This window comes from Podarcis filfolensis, assembly GCF_964270895.1.
Source record: "Podarcis filfolensis genome assembly, chromosome: 1".
Taxonomy (NCBI): domain Eukaryota; kingdom Metazoa; phylum Chordata; class Lepidosauria; order Squamata; family Lacertidae; genus Podarcis; species Podarcis filfolensis.
Window position 1 is genome coordinate 36,062,422 of NC_139604.1, and position 20,797 is coordinate 36,083,218.

The 20,797-nt window shown below is 42.3% G+C and overlaps 1 long non-coding RNA gene across 1 annotated transcript in view; it reads left to right on the top strand.

The window, feature by feature from the left end:
- Positions 1 to 534: 534 nt before the first annotated feature.
- LOC310746225 overlaps positions 535 to 20,797 on the top strand; it is a 28,873-nt gene continuing 8,610 nt past the window's right edge. The window contains exons 1-2 of the long non-coding RNA XR_014540520.1: positions 535 to 587; positions 2,524 to 2,731. This is a non-coding gene — a long non-coding RNA (uncharacterized lncRNA). The remainder of the gene's footprint in view (positions 588 to 2,523; positions 2,732 to 20,797) is intronic.

Here is a 20,797-nt window from a genome sequence, read left to right on the forward strand (position 1 = left end):
AGAGCTCTGTCCTTCATAAGTGATTTTTTAAAAAAATCATACTTTGCAGATCTTTGCCCGATTTCCATGGATCAATGCTGAGTGTGACTTCTTTTGCCAACTGAAGGCAGAGAGGATCGCTTCCAGAAATCAGCTAAGTAAAGTCATGGACTCTATAACTTTAACTTTATATGCAGATTTCTCAGCCTCTAGCTTTTTTTCTGTTTCAAAATCAGGCATTCATTGAACATGTGTAAGTTTGAAAGAAGTGTGGCAATAGCAGGAGGCTCTATCTCCAAGCATCAGTCAGATGTTGAAGGTCAGCATGGAGCCCTGCAAGTGTTGGCCAGTAGACCTTCCATCCCCAGTCTCATGTCTCCAGTTGTTCCTGCAATACAACTCCAGTCATCCCTGATGAGCCATGTTGGCTGGGGCTGATGGGAGTTGTAGTTCAACAACATCTAGAGGGCACTGGGTTAGGAAGGCTTCAATAGACTCCAAATGAGTGATTGGAGAGAATGCCTTTTGTAGATTCCTCAGTCACACTGACAGAGTCTATATGCAATTGTATACATGGAGGGCTCCATACAAACCTTAAACTGAACATGGTGAGTTTCAATGGGGCAATCACACGCCTCATCAATGCACACATGGAAGCCCTTTCGTTACTTAGCTGGTTGGAACACTAGTTTCAAATGTTACTTCACATTTATTTTTGTTCACCTGAATTTACATTGTGGGATTTCTAAAGAATGCTTAATTTTGTCTTACAAATTCTTTTATGTTCTTCCAGTTTTGTACAAAGCCTTCCAAAGCCTTGAAAATTGCTTAAAAAACACATAATATTATTCTTGACATAATACACAGGAGATTTACTCAGTTATGTTCAATAGGTATTTGAATTGTGTAGGGGCGGAAACGTGTGCATAGAATTAGGTTATAAGATTCATAAGAGCTGGAAGGCACCTCAAAGGCAATCTGGGCCAACCAACTACTAGTGTAGGAGATCCACATCTACAGCATTCCTGAGAGGTGGCCATGCAGCCTCTCCTTCAAAATATCTAATGAAGGAAAGTCCACCACCTTCCAAGGTTGTGTTTTCCACTATTAAACAGATCATCCAATCAGGAACTTCTTCTAAATGATCTAGAAAAAGTCTATAAAACCAGATTGTTAATTTAGGTACTGATAGGCTGTTTGGACATCTGTAACCGCTTTTCTGACTGGAAGTTGTATGCATAGTTAATGCTTCAAAGGTAAAAATGGTTTTATTTTTCCTGTTCATTTTAAGGTGCAAAAGATGGGCATGCATACATCAGCCTGTTTAATGTTTGCATGTTAGCACTCATACCTGTCAATCTAGAGTGAAACCAAAGCTTTACAAGGCCCATGAGGCCTTGTGGGGCTGGCTGTGACATTTATCTCCTGCCTCAAGTTGTTGCAGGCCAAATGGGTCAAGTGGGTGTGAACTGCCGCCCGTTAAACTCCTGCAGCTTATGAAACAGAGCAGGGTTGAGTTGTACCGACCTCTCTCATAACTAGCAGCTGTTGTTGGCCACTCTGAAGCTCTGGGTGGGAGACTTCTAAAGCTTCACTAGTATTGTTAAAGGTTGCTTTATTCTTGAAACCGTTCTAAGCCTTGTCTTTCCAGAGATGATAGGTAACACAGAAACATAGGGAGTTGCCCTATTCCATCTCAGGCAACTAGCTCAGAAGGACCAAAGAGAACTGGCATTGACTCTCCAGGATTCTCAGATGAGTGTCACTCTCAGGCCTACCTGGAGATGCCAGGGATTGAACCTGGAATCTTTTGCATGCAAAGCAGATGCTGTACCATGAATTTAACTTAGGGTATCCATTCCATGGATGACAACTGAAATAGCCCAATATATTAAATTCATATTGATATAATTAATTATGGGTGTTAAGGCTTAAGTGACTTATGGCTCACACTCACTACACAGTTATGAGAAAGTAATTTTAAGGGTTGTTCTGTTCATATCCATAGGCAAGATAAGAAAATAAAAAATTCGGAACAGCCACCAGAGGGGAATCCCATTTGCTCTATTGTTACTTTCACAGAATTCATGTCCCCTCCCCACAAAAGAACCCCCCCAGAAAACAAAAATGTATCTTTTGTACTATTTTCTCATGCATAAGTTTAAAGCAATGCACAGTGGATCTACATATGAGTTAATGTGTGGCCTTTGTGCCTTCTTATGCTATTCTGAATATTCAGGGGCCTCAAAATTTATCATTATGGTCTTTTAGTTAAGGATTGCCACTGTTATTGCAGAAACCGTGACAATAAAAGCACTACCACACATTTGACCTGATAAGGTTTCCTAACATCCTCTCCCTTGCTGCCGTCCCCCAATAGCATACCACTTCTAGACGGGAGAAACATCATCAGCAATTATGAAGAATTTTCAAAAGGAGACTAATTAAATGTATACATTTTTTAAAAAACCTGTAACTCCATTATTTAATTACATATGTTGAACTGTGGCAAAAGTCTGAAAACACTCCACTTTCTCTTAATAGGGTAAAATGCAAAGAGCTACATGACAGATGACAAAGCCAAGCCAAAGTCTACATGAATGGCATCTTTGCCAGACGCACGATTTCTAGTGGCACCAGGGGCATTTCTGGGGCAGGACTAGCACCATCACTGAAGCTCTCAGCTTTGTTGTCGTTTTAAGAATGACTTGAGCACCTGAATCCATCAACATCATCATCAGTCACCAGTTGGGTATGTAGGGGGTAGGCAAACTTTTTAGGAATACTGGTCTCAAGCTGCATGTTCAAGCTGCATATACTTCAGATACGTTTCCTGAGTAATTCTTACAACAGCCTTGTAAGAAAGTCCACATTGCTCACGGGGAACTGATGCTTTGAGTCACTGGCTTCCCTAAGACCTCTAGCAAGTTCCCTGCATAGACAAGCAATGAACAGGGATTTTCCTGGATTACAACTCAGTCACTGCTGTAGCTATATTGGTGCTACAGATGTGCTAATGGTAGCAATAGCATATAAACAGTAGCTGTTCTCTCAATAACTTAGAAAGGCTAATGATTAAGCAGTATATAAATTCCTCAAATAAAATATAAATACAGTGGTACCTCGGGTTACATACGCTTCAGGTTACAGACTCCGCTAACCCAGAAATAGTGCTTCAGGTTAAGAACTCTGCTTCAGGATGAGAACAGAAATCGTGCTCCGGCAGCGTGGTGGCAGCAGGAGGCCCCATTAGCAGTGGCGTAGCGTGGGGGGTGCAGGGGGGGTGGGCCGCACCGGGCGCAACATCTGGGGTTAGGGCAAATCCACGGGTTAGGGGGCGCAAATCCACGGGTTAGGGGGCGCAAATCCACGGGTTAGGGGGCGCAAATTACTTGCCTTGCCCCGGGTGCTGACAACCCACGCTACGCCACTGCCCATTAGCTAAAGTGGTGCTTCAGGTTAAGAACAGTTTCAGGTTAAGAACAGACCTCCGGAACGAATTAAGTACTTAACCCGAGGTACCACTGTATTGGTAAAGTATCAGCAGCAAAACAGGCTCAGCGAGCAACCCTAGTAAAAGTAAGTGTGCCAGTCCTGTGTTTGTCCCAGATAAAGAGGGATTTGCAGCCCCTTACTATTCTCCTCCATCAAGGCAAACAGCAATACCTAGTTAGTTTCTTTGCCTTGAAGGCAGTGCATTGCAACCCTTTATATTTTAATCGCAGCAGTTGTATTTCTGGGACACCAAGACACAGCTTTTGCATTCTCCACCCCACCCCACCCCGTTACACAATTCAAAAGCTACACTCTGCTCCTCTGCACATCAGCTGCATTCTTATTAATGGCGTGGCCGATTTCTGATGCTCCTGATTTGTTTGATAAAGAGCTAGTTGAGATGCTGGGCATGTTAATAAGGGGTCGTATGCTTTCCCTGTGTTCTCAGCAAGGTGCCCGCCTGTGGCACACAACCTGGCACAGCCCACATTCTTATACTGCTCCTAACAGGCGGGGTGCACCGGCCTTTTTCCCCCAATTCACCCGATCATTCACAAGTTAGCTGCAACCCAGCCTTGTAATTGCCATTCGTCACACTTATAGGGTACGCTTTTATGTGCTGTATCTCACTGATGTCTCTCAACGCCAGGCCAGTGCCACAGGGTACTAGTCTACAACAAAGATCTCAAACGCAGTTTAAAAGGTAACACCATAAAAGAGAAAAATAATAGCTAAAATCACGGCCGGATACCTACAGGCTCTGTGGATTTTCTCAGTTCAACCGGTGCTCAGATTCAGAGCTAGTATCTTCACTGGCATGCACAGAGTGTCAAGCTGTCTTCTTATGCCCCTGCCCAGACAGCAATCTTGAAGACGTATTTTCCGGCAAGGGAAGACAATTGATTATGTAGATATGAAAAGGCTTTTTGTCTCAGCACCTTCCAGCTAAGGGTGAGACAGGAGGAAATACAGGCTTATTCTTTTGTCATGGGTGTTAGCTCTGAGTTTAGGTTATGAATTCAATACTGTTTCAGGCAAGTTCATATGGCTGGCAATCCTCACTGTATCTAGGAAAAAGAGAGGGGAGGCTTGCCATCTGGATATGATGATGTGAATACACTGACAGCATGAACCAGCAAGTCCATGTAGCGGGTGGACACTTGACCAATGCAGTCTTGACCACTTTCAGATCCTTTCTGAACTGTTGCCATCAGGCAACCATGCAATTTGCAACCATGCAAATTACAGCAGCCACACACACACACACATGCACGTACACACACACACCTGACAATAGTTCATCCCATCTGGATCACAAAGGAATGAGTGATTCCACATTCTCTCAGAGGTATTGAAAAGGGGGCACCTGTTTACAAACCGGTCCATAGACTTGGACCTACAGTTTCTCAGATGGGATATGTGCCCAAGACAAGTGCTGTTTTCAAGCTGTGGTACCAAGGAGTTTGAAAACATATTGGATAGTGCAGGCTAGGATGGTAGAATGTGAAAGAAAGAAAGAAAGAAAGAAAGAAAGAAAGAAAGAAAGAAAGAAAGAAATAGCTAAACTTGCTACCAAAATTTAATATAAAGTGAAATTCAAAGCAAATTGTAAGGTTCCTGTACATATATATGTTAAGAGGAATGTAAGTTGAGCAGTTAATGTGCATAATAATCAGCTATTGTGCACATTTACCAGGAGAATGAACACATGATCCTTGAAGAGGGAATTGGGGACATTACCCAGTCAATATGCATAACCATAACAAGCCTTGGGGAATGTGCTTATCTTGGTTGAATTCTGTACATTCTCTGGCCATTATGCGTAACCCCCAAAGGCTTTGGGGAATATGTATATCTGGGCTTCATCATCTACAATTCTGGGCAATGTGCACATTTTCTAGTCAGTATGCAAAGTCTCTCTAAGAAAAGTGCATTTCTCCCCACCTCTATTTCTTGTTCAGATGTATGCAATTTCAGCTCCCCAGGCTGTTTCTAGACCACTGCCTAATCTTAAATAGGCCAATACATACCCTCTCACTCATCAGCCAAGGAGCAGGAAGAAGTGGGGAGATAAAGATTTATCCAGATAAATATTCATTCATTCATTTATAACCTACCCTTTCTCCATTGGCACCTTTTTTTGCATCCCACCCCCCTTTTAATCACTCTCAATTCATGTCCTAAAATGCAACTAATATTCATGTACTTAGGGTCTGTTGTTTTAACACAGAAATACATTTTCTGTAAGTTTTAGAAAGTTTTCATAGTTAAACAACTGAATAATAAAATACATCTGAGTTTCATTTCTTATTGGGGGGACCTCATGGAGATTTAGCTATACTAAAGTCAGGAATCAATTCTAGACAATATTCTGAGAAGATGTATTTCTGTTTCATGGGGTCCATTAATAGGAAGAAAACAATGTTAAATAACAAAGAGAAAAATGGGTTTCCTTTCTTTTTGCAAGCCCTTGTGTGTTGTAAGTAATTATATACATTGCTGAGAACTATAAACTAGCCTCACAAATACAGATTGACCTACCTGTATATTTTCCAGTAAGAAGCAATGTCTACTATTTCCAGGGGGGTAAAGTCTGCAGTTCTAAGCTATATACAAATGATAAAAGCAAAGACATCAAAGTGTTCAGCCTTTCAACTCATGCTCAATTAGAATAAAAGTTTTGGTTGATGTTTTAAACATTTAGGGCTAACTAACTGTGACAGCATCTCAGCTCTGCAAATGGGATGATTTTGGATTGACTTTTGATCTGACTGACAGTTTCTTATACACTTCAGTGTCGGTTTATAACACACAAGTCCACATTTGAATGCACATGTGTCTAATTAGAAACTGTTTATGGACTAGCCACATAAATTTAACACACAAGAGTAAAAGGACTTCTTTTTTTAAAGGGGGGGTGCAGTTTAATGGAAGGGAGCTAATTTGAAAAGGTGCCTGATGTATTCATTTCTTTTGCAACTTGAAGAAAAAGGCACATTTACCATATGGGAAATCTTTAACAGGAGCATTTAAAATAAAAGGTCAATAAATGACCCATCAAAAATAGTTTAGTACAAACAGAAGTGTGGAGAGGTAAATGGCCAAAAACATTTTTAGGGAACAATCCTGACCTCAGCAGGAGGACGAGGAATATCAGTGCAGCTACTTTGGCATTGTCAATAATATGGTACACTCTTGCTTCCTTTAATGAAGCTTGTGTGAAGATTTTAACACCAAAAAAAGTCTGAGAAAAGAATCGTTCTATTGCAAGGGACATGGAAATTAGTTTTAAAAACCAATCCCACCTTTGGCTCATCACCAGTTATTTTACATTGTGGGGCAATGGCAATAGCATCCATTAGCAGAATGTCCTTGTGAATTACACCGTCCTGTTTCCATCAGACCTATTGTACTCAGAACAGAAAATTTACTTCATCTTGAGGCATGACTTTCCACCTTTCCATTGCACTGCATTTTAGAGTGGCTGATAGAAATGTATTTGTACTCATGTCCTGCAGACTTTAAGGCAAAAATAAAAATAAAAAATAAAATACCATACTAGCTCATGTTACATATCCACAAAGCAAAAGTGCCCAAGGGCCGCCTTGGTTGCATGCAGGGTGGCCATGGAAGCCAGTCAGAGAATAGCCCTCTGTTTGAATGGCTCTTCAGTCCAAGTCTAATTCAAGGTTTCATCTTGCTCTTAAAGAAAAAATTTCTAAACCCTGCTTCAGGATTGTGTTCTGCTATCTTACATGTGACCACATAATACCAGTCCTGAAAGGCCGACGTTGGCTCCCAGTATGTTTCTGAGCACAATTCTAAGTGTTGGTGCTGACCTTTAAAGCCCTAAATGGCCTTGGCCCAGTATACCTGAAGGAGCATCTCCACCCCCATTGTTCTACCCGGACACTGAGGTCCAGCACTGAGGGCCTTCTGGCGGTTCCCTCACTGCGAGAAGCAAAGGTACAGGGAACCAGGCAGAGAGCGGTCTTGGTAGTGGCACCCACCCTGTGGAATGCCCTCCCATTAGATGTCAAAGAGATAAACAACTTTCTGACCTTTAGAAGACATCTGAAGGCAGCCCTGTTTAGGGAAGTTTTTAATGTTTGATGTTTTATTGTGTTTTTAATATTCTGTTGGGAGCCGCCCAGAGTGGCTGGGGAAACCCAGCCAGATGGGCAGGATATTATTATTATTATTATTATTATTATTATTATTATTATTATTAAATAATAATAATAATAATAATAATAAGAAGAAGAAGAAGAAGAAGAAGAAGAAGAAGATTTTACTTCATTATAGTCCCTCAGTGCATATAGAAGAGTACTTACTTCTGGCCTCAAAAATATTTTCCACAGCCACTTTGCATGCAGGAAAAATAAAAAATGACACAGCTTTAGCATCAAGGTTTGCATATGGAACACGTCAGATAAGGAAGGGAAGGCCCACCTGAAGCTGAGGATTTTCTTCCTGTGTTTTGTCTGGAAAGGATGAAGAAAAAAATGAAATGGAAGAATATGAGTTTATTCAGATCACTTAATCTACCTCTCTCATAGAGGATTCGTGACATCCCAGGTGACGCAGTAGCACTGATACCAGTGAACACAGATGGGGTTGGCGAAGAGCCTGAAGTGGGAAGCGCCAAAATGAATAAGAATATAATAACATTTTCTTGATGAAATAATACTTCCATGTCAGAGAAAACGAAACTGTCAGCATTCCTTTGTAGGTCTCTCTCAGGCTTAAGAAAGGGTCCTTGACAGTTCTCGCACTGCCTTTAAATATCTTATTGAAATGTAGATTAAGTCTGTACATCTTATAATAGTTGGAAAGCCTTTTCATTTTAAGTCTTGTAGAAAACCAAGAATTAAGTAAGTATTAACTTTAGCAGTTATATTTCAGCATTTTTTTCCGCAGGTTGATCCTTCCTAGACCTAATATTTAGATTTATTTAAAGCGACAGTAGATTACCTGCCAGTACAGTAGGAATGGCATTATGCATTGCTAGCAATTGCTATAAAGTAAGATTGATTGCATCCATAACATTGCTGTCTTTCATGCATTTTATATACAGAGTGGCACAGAAAGTCCTTTCATTTGTGAGGATATTTCAGTAGTTCTGGGTTTTTAAAATTTTCATTATTTCAAAGCGTTCTCTGGCATAGTTTACTGCTGCTTATCTGTTTAGATGTAAAAGTCATGATCTGGAAACGTATGGCATATAAATTATCTGCCAGGAGATTTATGGGGCAGGGTTAGTCCTCAAACTTTTGATATGTCCTGTGGTGTTTTTAGTTACTAAATTGTACACAGGAAGCAACTTCCAATAGAACTTGGGCAGTGCAAGTTCTAATTGACTGAATTAGACCAATTACACTAGAGTGCTGGTGTAAATTGAATATAAGATTGCACTTTTTATCTGATGATATTATTAAATTGTGTTGTAATAGTCACAATTGTTTTACAAGTAAAGATTTCTATAGATTTCATTTATTTACTTTTTTACATTTTAACCTTTGCATTTTTGTTTTTAACTAAAGTGCATACCTAAACTTCTCAGAAGGAACTAACAATGAGTAAGCATATGTGTTGAAATAGGATTTCAGAAGAGGTGCTGCAATGGTCTATGTATAGGGGGGGAAAGACTTCAGGCTTTCAGCAGATGCTCAGAAAGCACGCATAAGTCTGAGGTGCAGTAGGATAGTTGGGTGTTTTGCCCAAAAATAAATGCACATTTGTGATTTCCTGGTTCCGTCTACTATACTTTTAATTGTTTCATCCCTCCCACTCACAAAAAATTGACTGTGAAAACTTGCATTCACAGAAATCCCTCTAAAACCAATGACATCTAAGCAATAAAACTGTCAGATAACACACAGCTAAACTTTCATCTCACAAATGATACTTAGAGGCTGAGGCTACCAATGATTGCTAATCACGATAGCTCTTGGTTACCTCAACTATCGGGACTGAATATGAATTCTTGGAGAGCAACAGCATGAAAGGCCTATTGTCCTCATGTTCTGCCTGGAGGTTTCCCATCGGAATCTCTTTGGCCATCGCGGGAAACACTCAGGAATCCCTTCTAATCCAGAAGGGCTCTTTGTGTGTTCCTATGTTCTTAAAATACATATATATATACAGGGCACACTGCCCTTCCAGCATGTGGAAGTAGAACACTCTCTTCCAAAGTCTGAATGAGAAATGAGTGCAAGGGGAACGTTTCAGGCATATTTTGGCCTAATGTATGTGTATGCAAATATTTGAATGTAGATAAGAAAATATTGTCCCTGGCTCATTTGAAATGGAGCAAGAACATTTCAGAAGGAAATGATTCATGAATGGGCAAAGATAGAGTCTGAGTTATGCAGAAAGCGAAAATTCAAAGCAAGTTAACGTTGAAATACTACATGGGAAATTATCTAACTCCTCTGGTAGCAGTTAAATGCAACAACTTGAACATTTTGGCAATCTCCGTAAGAGGGTACTGGCATGCTTTTTCGTGGGTTTGGGGAATGCTATTTAAATAATCCAGGAAATTATTTTTTCCCTTTTTCTTTAAGCATTGAAATAGATTTGAATCTAAGACCTACCCTTGAGTTATGCATATTTGGTCTTGGATTGGCATGGCCAATTGAGCAGCATGGCCAACAGAATTTTGCAGCCATGAACAACAGCCAAGTTAATAATCTGTAAAAGATGGAAAGACTGGAAGGGATCTTCTAGCCTTGAATAGTGCATATTTTCCATGAAAAAAATATCAGTTGGCACACTAAGGAAATAATCAAGTGACTGGTTAGAAAGAGAGAGAGAGAATGCTGAATGGATATAAGATTTACTGCACACACTTTATAAGGAATGTTTTCTCTTCATGGATTTTTCTTTATTTCACTCTTTCTCCGCTTTTAAAAAATGCCTGGATTCTTCCCATTCTGCATGACTGAACATCGAAGAAAGTACAATACCTTCTTGCAGCTTATAGATACAATGGTACAACAAACTTGACAGCAATATCTGCTTGCAAGTATTGAATATTTGTTCAAAGGGGACGAAAATTAAACAGGAGAGCTGAAAATATTATGTATTCTAAAGCAAATTGTTTAATGGGTAACAAAGGAACACGGAAGCTACTTTTCTGTGAGTAGCTCCTGTTCAGCTGGTAAAAGGTAAAGGGACCCCTGACTCTGGGGTTGCGGCACTCATCTTGCTTTACTGGCCAAGGGAGCTGGTGTACAGCTTCCAGGTCATGTGGCCAGCATGACTAAGCTGCTTCTGGCTAACCAGAGCAGTGGACGGAAACACCATTTACCTTCCCGCTGCACCGGTACCTATTTATCTACTTGCACTTTGATGTGCTTTCAAACTGCTAGGTTGGCAGGATCAGAGACTGAACAATGGGAGCTCACCCCATCACAGGGATTCAAACTGCTGACCTTCCAATTGGCAAGCCCAAGAGGGTCTGTGGTTTAGACCAAAGCGCCACCCGCGTCCCAGCTGGAGGAACATTTAAATGACCCCATCATGAAGTCAGGATCAGTCATAGTAGTCCTAGCCTTAAGCTATGCATTTCCATGCGGCTCTGCATGATGTGAAAGCTGAAATCTAAAACTCTGAAAGGGTCAAGACACCCCAAATGTACCACAAATATAGATTGCTTGGTAGGTAAAGAGGGACTTAATGAATGTCCTGTGGAGTTGTGTTTAGTTGTGGATTGATAATGCCAATTGTGTTGTATTTCCGTGTGGATTTTTTTGTGGTTTCTCAGTTGTGGTTCATTGGGTCAAAAAATATTTAAAAGTGGCACTGAAACCCTAGAAAGGATCTGTGACATGCATACAAATGGGGAAATAATTTATCTCTGATCGGATTCCCAATTCAATTAAGTCGAGACTTCACTGGGAACTGTACTAGGCAGCTCTTTTGTGTATACTCTCTCCTTGAAATAATAATAGCAAGCACCACTGAATGCAATGGTGGTTATTCCCAGTAATTTTAGGATTGCATTGTTAAAAAGGGAAGGTATGGGAAGGCTGGGATAGAATTAGGACCAAGCTAGGTAATATGTAAACTATGTATCAGGGCCTAAGGACAGTGGAGAATTCTGAAGGAAACAGAAGTGGAAATCAAAGGCCCCTGGCACCCCTGACAAGGAGTTGCATTGGTGTCCCCTGTCCACACACAAAAAAAAAAGCCTTTGAGTAACAGTGCAAGAAGGATGGAAAGGTTCTCTTGCATCTGATCTAACCGTGAGAGCAGTGGTGCATAGCCCACACATATATATCATACACTCCATAGTCTGAAATGTGGTTTTTGTTTTAGAGGGGGCAGGACTGCACTCCCAGCAGGGGACGGGTGTTCCAACAACCTCTGGGTACACCTGTGGTGGAAATTGCCAATGTTCACTTCTTCTTCTCATGCCCTGAATAGAAATCAACCTAGCAAATACAATCAATGTGTGCTGTTGTTGCTCTTCTCAGTTTGCAAACAACACATAATTGATGACGCTCCCCCCCTTTACATTGTGTTACCTTTCCATTTAAATGAATTGCGAGGGGAAAATGTAATGTAAAATTTCACCACGGCAGACAGTGAGATTACTAACATAATTTTTGTTGGAAGTTGAACTGCAGTGGAATGGAAACAGGGCTGCATGCAATGAAGAAAGGTCAGCAGAGAAATTCATGCCTTTTCAAATCCTTATAGCTGTGTCCTTAAGTGCAGTGCTCTTCTTCCCCACAGACTGCAAGGTCAGTGAGTGGGGACCCTAGAGTGGTAGTAGGGGCACTTTAACCCTACATCATCCACTGTGGTCCTTTTGTAGATCAGAACTCCTGTTTATGACATTTGTACTGGAAAAACTACTCACTTCAGTGGCAGGGTTCCCTCCCCTCCATATATGAGCTGCAGTACTTATTGGTGCAGATATGAAGTTAATATATCGCTATGAGAAACTAAGAAAGCATTCTGGGTAAAAACACAGAAAAATCATCCATTTCCAAATGCCTCCTGTTGTAGCATTGTGTCCTGCTGTCTGGACGACAGTTTGTAAGTTGTTTCTGCTTGACTCCATATTTATTGCAAGGACATGGTAAATACATATTGATTACCCTCTTTGTTCTAAATAGTTCCTGTTTTGCTGGCAAAGTTCCCCTTGTTTTCTTCCTCCCTTTCTTTGAAAACACACAAAAAGCAGCCTTTAAATTTTATTACAATAGCTGGATGGCTGAGCTCCTTTGCTCCCTCTGTTGGTTCTGCTGTTGAAGGATATTAGGATGTAAAAGGGACCTTGTGAGGACTACGCCTCTGGCAGTTATGGGGAAAGAACAGGAAGGGGTTGAGAGTGAAAGAGGAAACAAGTTATGCAAGTATGTTGCATGAGCCATGCTTAAGGGAGCATGCGTGGAAGAGGGAGAAGCAGGAACCAATGAGGAAATGCCAACAGAGCATTGAGCGAGCCATATAAGGGAATAAATGAAAAGGTTTATGTGACTGGACAAAGGAGGTGGGATGACAAGGGATGGGGTGATGTGAAGGGTATAAAAGTGCTTGCCTGTTTGCTGTAAAGCCGGCCAGCCTTTGGAAGCGATTCCGCTGGCCGCCTCTGCGCAGAACTGAATAAACTCTTTCTCTGTGAACCACACCCTGGTGTTCTTTGACTCCTCTGTCTCCCCTCCCCCGTGGGGGTACATGCTCCAGTGGACAAGGTAAAAGGCTTCACTGTTGAAGTTAAGTCAATAAATAAAATGCCCTTCTCGAGTAGAAATTATCCTGTAAAAGTAAATAATAATAATAATAATAATAATAATAATTGTAGCAAGACAGTATTTGTCACAGTTATAATCTAAAGCTTGAGGGAAGGAAGCTGAAGAATGTATTATTTCAATTTTTTTATTTGTTTATATTTCATTTACTAATTGTAAAGCCTTTTTACTAAAGTTTCCTACTCAAAATGGTGTGAGATTGAAGAATAATGATGGGATGAAGGAACTCGACTTTTGGCGCAATTAAAGGCTCTCCCATGCATGCTGCTAGATTTTTAATTATTTTAGATGCTTGATGTTCTATATAAAGAGAGAGAGGTTTCATATCCATTAAAGAAAGTACAGAAGGTTGACCTTGCCTTTCATAGTTTTGCATTGTATTTGGACCTTGTCATGCACCACGGTCAACTTTTTTTTGTAACACAATCAGCAGTTTAGCCTTATTGGAGACAGAGGGATTATGATACATGCTATTGAACAAATCTAATCTCTTGAAGAAAGGCTAATCTGTGGAATGGAAGGTCCATTCCCACCAACAAGTATGTTATGGCCTACCAGCCCATTCACAGTGATGCTACCAGGCAGAAGCCCAGAGCCCCACTCAGCAGAAGGAGCAGGAAGACCCCAAATACAGTGGTACCTCGGGTTACAAACACCTTGGGTTACAAACACTTTGGGGCACAGACTATGCTAACCCAGAAGTAGTACCTTGGGTTAAGAACTTTTCCTCAGGATGAGAACAGAAATTCCGTGGTGGCGGCAGCAGGAGGCCCCATTAGCTAAAGTGGTACCTCAGGTTAAGAACGGTTTCAGGTTAAGAATGGACCTCCGGAACGAATTAAGTTCATAACCAGAGGTACCACTGTAATAGTAGTAGTAGTATTAGTAATAATAATAATTTATTATTTCTACCCCACCCATCTGGCTGGGTTTCCCCAGCCACTCTGGGCAGCTTCCAACAGAAGGTTAAAAATACATTAAATACAGTACATTAAAATAAAATGCAGCAGGAGTCGTTCTCTGCATTTGGAAGTAGTTCCAGAGTCTAAAAACATCACACTGTAATGCTGCTCCTACATTCTTCCCAGTTTGCTCAAAAACCTATGCTGTTTTCTTCCACCATGTGATATATATGATAAAGGGCAGGTGAGCAGATCTACAAAACCTGTGACAGCTCTGGACAGATCTACTTGCAAAGGAGAGAGCAAAGTGTTCCAATACTTGCTTCTGGGTGCTGCCACTTTACCTACATAAGCATAGATACCCTCTACAAAAGATTTTACAATCCCACACATATAGGGTGTGTGTGTGTGTGTGTGTGTGTGTGTGTGTGCGCGCGCACACACACACACACACACACACACAGTTACATATATGAATCAAAGCCCCCCTCAGAAATTCTGTTTTCTTACTGTTCCATACGCCTGCTGAATAGTTAGTTTCTGATGACTCTGGACATTACAGATCCTCTTTACCTTCTTGGTGGACGTGTTACCCTCACTGCAACATGGATTTGACATTTGGGCCTAACTGTTAGCATCGCCATCAGACTCAACAGAGAAGACAAACATTCCTTCCCAGTAATGGAGCAGCGGAAGTTCATTGGTCTCAAAGAGCCTCCTCCCTGATTGCTCACCTGCCACCCTTCTCAAGCCCAGTAAACTGTAAATAAAATGAAGCACTGAAACCTAATCTTTGAGTGCTCTGTATTCATGAATTTTGTCTTGGTTCAGAGATTATCTTCTGTGGCGTTTGAAACCTGAGCAGTGTGGCTTAGTTCCTTTCCCATATCTATAATAAACAACCATTCTTATTTGTTTCAGTAAGCATGATGTAAGAGTCAGAAAGCTGGACATAAGGGTACCCAGGGAAACTATTTAAACTATAGGTAATGGGCTAGATTCCCAGGCTCAGCTACCAAGGAGCAAGGTAATTAAATACCTTGCCCAAATAATGAAAGTTCCAAATTCATCACTGATTTAATTTGATCAATACAAAAAGTAAAGAAAATTCTGTTTTCTATATAATAGGAATACAACATTTCTTACTGGGTTGCTGGGTTTGTTTGAATGTTTTACGTCTTGCTCTCAGACACTACACATTTACAGTATTTCCCTGTTAGAGAGCAGATAGTGTTGTGATATAGTAACACTGTGTGGTTGTGTGTGGAAAGAGAGAAATGGAGGGTGGGGGAAGAAAGAGCTTCTGGGATCAGACGGAATCAAGAAGGCACAGGAAATAACTAGGATGAAGGGGCAGCGGAGACGAGAACAGAATAGGAAAGAAAACCAATGACAAAATGTGTTCTCCCTAACAGAGAGCACGTGTGGCGGTGGGGGCTTACAGGCCACCCCCACTGTTACTGGGCAGATGTTTGAAGAGACCCAGGCAGGGATTGGTTAAATTGGGTCTCTGGGGAGATTTGCTTGTTGCCAATTTGGAGGAGAGGACAGAGGTTTTAAATACTTGATGCCCAACATAGGGTGTCCTCTTGGCTGTTTGCACTGGATCACCCGCCCACCCTCCCTGAATTGGGGGGGGGGGTGCTCACTTGACCTTGCTATGCCTGTCATGGGGTCATCTGCTTTGAGGCAGGGGCCTGGTAGGAATTTTGTCCATTTGGCTGATTGGCTGGTGCCATTTGGTTTTTGCCTACTGTGTAGCAAATCGTCACAACTTGTAAGGTTGGGTGTTAGGCATTGGTTAAATTGGTTGGTGGAGGGGTAAGTGCCTACCCCTCCAATGGTGGTGCTGAGAGGGAATTCCGTTAAAGGAATCCAGGGGCTTGCCATCCTTTTCATCCTTGTCCCTGGCATCGGACTTGGGTCGTGCAAGCCCCCAGGAGCATGCTGGTGAGAAGTGAGGGACTGATGCCCAGCTTCATTTCTCCCCAACATTGTTTCCCTGACTGGCTTCCACTGGAATCTGGAAGTCAGTTCTGTCCCTGGGGCAAGGACAGATAGTCGTAACCAATGCCTAAGTATTTAAATAAAGTTGTGGCCAAAATCATGCCAAAAACCTTAGACAAAAATTGATGTGTGATCTGTGAGTTATTTGGGGGTGGCTTGGGGACCTCGACGTGCAAAGAAAGTCACATGAAAAGAGGAAGAGCAAAGGGAAAGCATGGAAATGTACCTAATATGGCGCATTGAATTTTAACTTGCTGATTTTGCTGGGGGTCAAATGCATTCATGTGACATGGCATTTCAACCAATAACCCGTCATCCCTTGTCACATCTTTATTACTATGGGGAGGGCCATAGCTCTGCTCCGCATGTACAAGGTCCCAGGTAGGGATGTAAGAAGATATTTTCCATTCTGCCCTCTCCTTGGTAGCATATAGGACTGTTTCTGTACCACAGCAGTTTGCTGCCCACTGTGGCAAAATTATATCAGAATAATTTACATAATTAGCCCTGTAAATTACTTCACCCTTTGGCTATTCCACCCCATTAATTTAAATGTAAAGACAACACAATGCAAACTTTTGGAAGGGGGGGCGTTATTGGGTTGTTTTTATTTTGATTATGTGTTTTGTGTTTTCATATTGTGATTTTATCCTGTGATTCTGTGAATTTTACTATTTATACCCCAACCATATGACTGAGTTGCCCCATCTACCCTGGGTGGCTTCCAACATATATCAAAACATAACAAGACATTAAACATTAAAAAAATCTTCCCTAAGCAGGGCTGCCTTCAGATGGCTCAGGGGTCAGATAACTCCAACTTTTCTCCAATGAAAATAGGGACATCCTCTCATACCCTCCACGGGACATGGGTGGCGCTGTGGGTTAAACCACAGAGCCTAGGGTTTGCAGATCAGAAGGTCGGCAGCTCGAATACCCACGACGGGGTGAGCTCCCGTTGCTCAGTCCCTGCTCCTGCCAACCTAGCAGTTCGAAAGCATGTCAAAGGGCAAGTAGATAAATAGGTATCGCTCCAGCGGGAAGGTAAACGGTGTTTCTGTGCGCTGCTCTGGTTTGCCAGAAGTGGCTTAATCTTGTTGACCACATGACCTGGAAGCTGTATGCCAGCTCCCTTGGCCAATAAAGCGAGATGAGCGCCGCAACCCCAGAGTCGTCCGTGACTGGACTTAATGGTCAGGGGTCCCTTTACCTTTACCTTACCATACCCTCCAGTATTTCTCTGATGAAAATAGGGACACGCTAAGGAAAAGTGGGACATTCCAGGATCAAATTAGAAACTCGGACAGCTTCTGTAAATCTGGGACTGTCCCTGGAAAATAGGGACACTTGGAGGGTCTGAGAAAAACCATTAAGGGGAAGAAGGCAGGCAAGCAGATATATATGCACCAATAGTACAGAGATGCAAATGCTGTGCATGACTAATGATGGGAGTGTCACTGGAATTTGTTCCCAGTAAATTGCAAGGCCTTGAATAAGGTAATACAGAATAATTTAAAGTTTGGGAAGCTTTTACCTCCTCGCTTGCTCATGTATGAATTCCCGTGGGTCCTCTGAGTCCGGGTTTATTGACCCTTAGGGCATGAAGCCAAGCCCATCTGTTTATCGAAGCCAGCTTTGTGTGGGAGGTGCCTTGCGTCTAAATGACCAGCTGGGGATGCCATTTCCAAGGCCCTTTAAATTATGGTGGCTGTTGGTGATTAATCTCAGGTTTGTCTGGATTTTGCCCGTTACCAGCAATCTCTCTCTTGAATTTCAATTGCATACAGAGACTGTCATGGGGTGTAAGCAAGCCTTTCAAATCCAGGTAATACGCATAAGCAAAAGTAATGACTAATTTTTGTCCTTAACTATTTACCTAGGTTTGCATTGGAAAAGCATCTGACTTAAAAAATAATGATGATAGCATTCCTATAAGGATAGTGCTATAATGCATTAGTACTTTTCGCAGAGTGTTTGAATGTCACTCAGTGTGATGTCGATTAAAAAGGTAAAGGTAAAGGACCCCTGACAGTTAAGTCTAGTCACAGATGATTCTGGGGTTGCGGCACTCATCTCGCTTTACACGCTGAGGGAGCCACCGTTTGTCCGCAGACAGTTTTTCTGGGTCATGTGGCCAGCATGCCTAAGCCACTTCTGGCGCAATGGAACACTGAAACCAGAGCAGTGCACGGAAACGCCATTTACCTTCCCACCGGAGCAGTACCTATTTATCTACTTGCACTTTTTTGGTGTGCTTTTGAACTGCTAGGTTGGCAGGAGCAGGGACCGAGCAACGGGAGCTCACCCCGTCACGGGGATTTGAACCGCCGACCTTCTGATCAGCAAGCCCAAGAAGCTCAATGGTTTAGACCACAGCACCACCCACATGATATCTGTTTTGCTAATAGATTCTGTTCTTCTCCATCCGGCACGTGGTGCTCTGGCAACATCCCATTCAGGAGCAGCACATCTGCTCAGCATCAACAGAAGAATGCATCGTGTCTGAGATGGCTGTATGTAGGAAGGGACCGTAGATCAGCTGTAGAGCAACTGCTTGGCATGCAGAAGGCCCCAACTTCACTTGTCAGCATTTCCAGCTGAAAAAGATTTGGGAAAGCAGGTTTGGGAAATGCTGCTGTGCCTGAGACCCCGGAGAATTACACTTTGCATTCAGTGGAAGAGCACCAATTTGCATGCAAAAGAATCTATCCCTGGCATACGGCTGAGAAGACCCCTTCTCTGAAACGTCAAGAGCTGCTGCCTATCAATATAGGCAGTGGGTGGAGCAATGATCTGACTCAGGACAGCCATGCACAGGGCTTTCCCCCACCCCAGCCAGAGCTCACTGCAGCTTAGTTCTGGCACCTCTCAGGTAGACACCATTGCCATTCTAAGAGAATAAGGGAGATGTTCATGGTGAGCTCCAGCACCTATTTTTCTAGAAAAATAGCACCAGCCATGCATACATAGAAGTTCCTTTCACACCAGCTACTGAACATGTGGAGGCTGTGGGAAGGGCCATCTGGCAAAGGAGATCAGAGAGTGGGTCCACCGGGCAGGATCCCTCTTTCCTCTCCACATTTTTAGGAAATACAGATATATTCCAAGAGTTTGTAGTTCTCAAGAAGCACTCCAACCTTCTATGGGCAGTCTATTCTCATAGGGGAGGGGAATAAATGTGCTTGCTCTGACCTCCACTGCCATCCTCATCAGCCTCTGTGAGTTGGAGGCAGATCTCTGCAACAGGGAACTTGGTCTTTCTTCTCATGGAGAACCCTGAAAGCATAGGAGGTCAAATCATGCAGCGAGCCTACATGAGTAGAAAAGTGGCCCTTCCTGCAGAGGGATGCAGGGGGTGGAGATGATGCACTTGTTCTCATTGTGTAATGGATTAGAAGTTATGGAGAAGGGCTGCAGAACATCTCCTTTGCACACAGAATGTTCCAGGCTCAACCACAGGCATCTCCAGGTAGGGTTCAGAGAGACTGTTCCAGATGATGGAGAGCTGCTGCCATTCCCTGTAGACAATACTAAGCTACGTGGACCGAATCTGACTCTTCATAAGACAGCTTCAGAATCTCTATAGATGTTTGTGTGGAAGGAATGAATGTATGAAGCTGCACATGTGAGATGAGCTGAACCAGGATCCTAATTTAATTGCGATGTGGCTCGAGATGCAGACCCTGAACAGGCCTGCCTATATTCTTTTCTTGCTGCTTTACAACAGCAGTGAAAAGAAGAAGAAGAAATACATTTATTAGAGCAATTAAGTGGTGTCTGTGTGTTTGCAAGAGGGGGGGTGGGGTGGGGTTGTCCTGTTTCTTCCCCTTTGCCAACGTCCTTCTGAGTAGCATGTTTGGCAGCTACCAAATGACATGGCCTGCACAGAGTTGATTTTGACGAAGCCTCTGGGATGTGTTAAAAAGTAAACCAGATCAAATCACGTACTGGAAAGCATAACTCAATCAAAGAGAAATGTATGATTAAGGGTGACATGGGCAAGGCAAGCTTTGCCAGAGCTCAGGGTAAATATTTGTATCTGTGTGAAGTGAAAGCTTCACATCGCTGATGTCAAGCAGCTGGAATTTTCATTGTTTATAAACTTTTGTTGTTACAGTTGGGTTTTGGCAGAAAAGTTACCAAAGACCAGGGGAGAGGGGGGCGGGGAACCTAGTTCTCCTAGAAAGAACGTTTGGCTTTTGGTGTATCAGCTTGGCTAGGTAAGAATATAACGAACCTGCATTCCTTCACCCTTTTAGCAAAAATAAAAAATGGAGCCCTAGAGATATGCATGGGTCAGCAGCGATTGCACCACGCTTCTTCAGTATAATGGAAGCACAGGGAATAGTCAAAGCCCCAAGGGCAGAATCCTCTACAGAACCATCAGACCCCAATTAAACCTCATTATCCAGCCTAAAGCAGGCATGGGGGCCGATGTGCTGTACTCTAAAGATTTACAGATGAATCTAGATGACTCTAGAAAGTGAGCCAAGCCACAGGTTGCAGAAGAAGGATGAAAATCCCCAGGTTAATCTGGCACAGGTTAATCTTCCTTCCCAGTCCCAGTTACAGCAATCATTTCAACCCTGAATGCAAAGTAAATCTCAGCTAGTGCAATGGCATGGGAGGAAATTGCAATCAGGCACATGT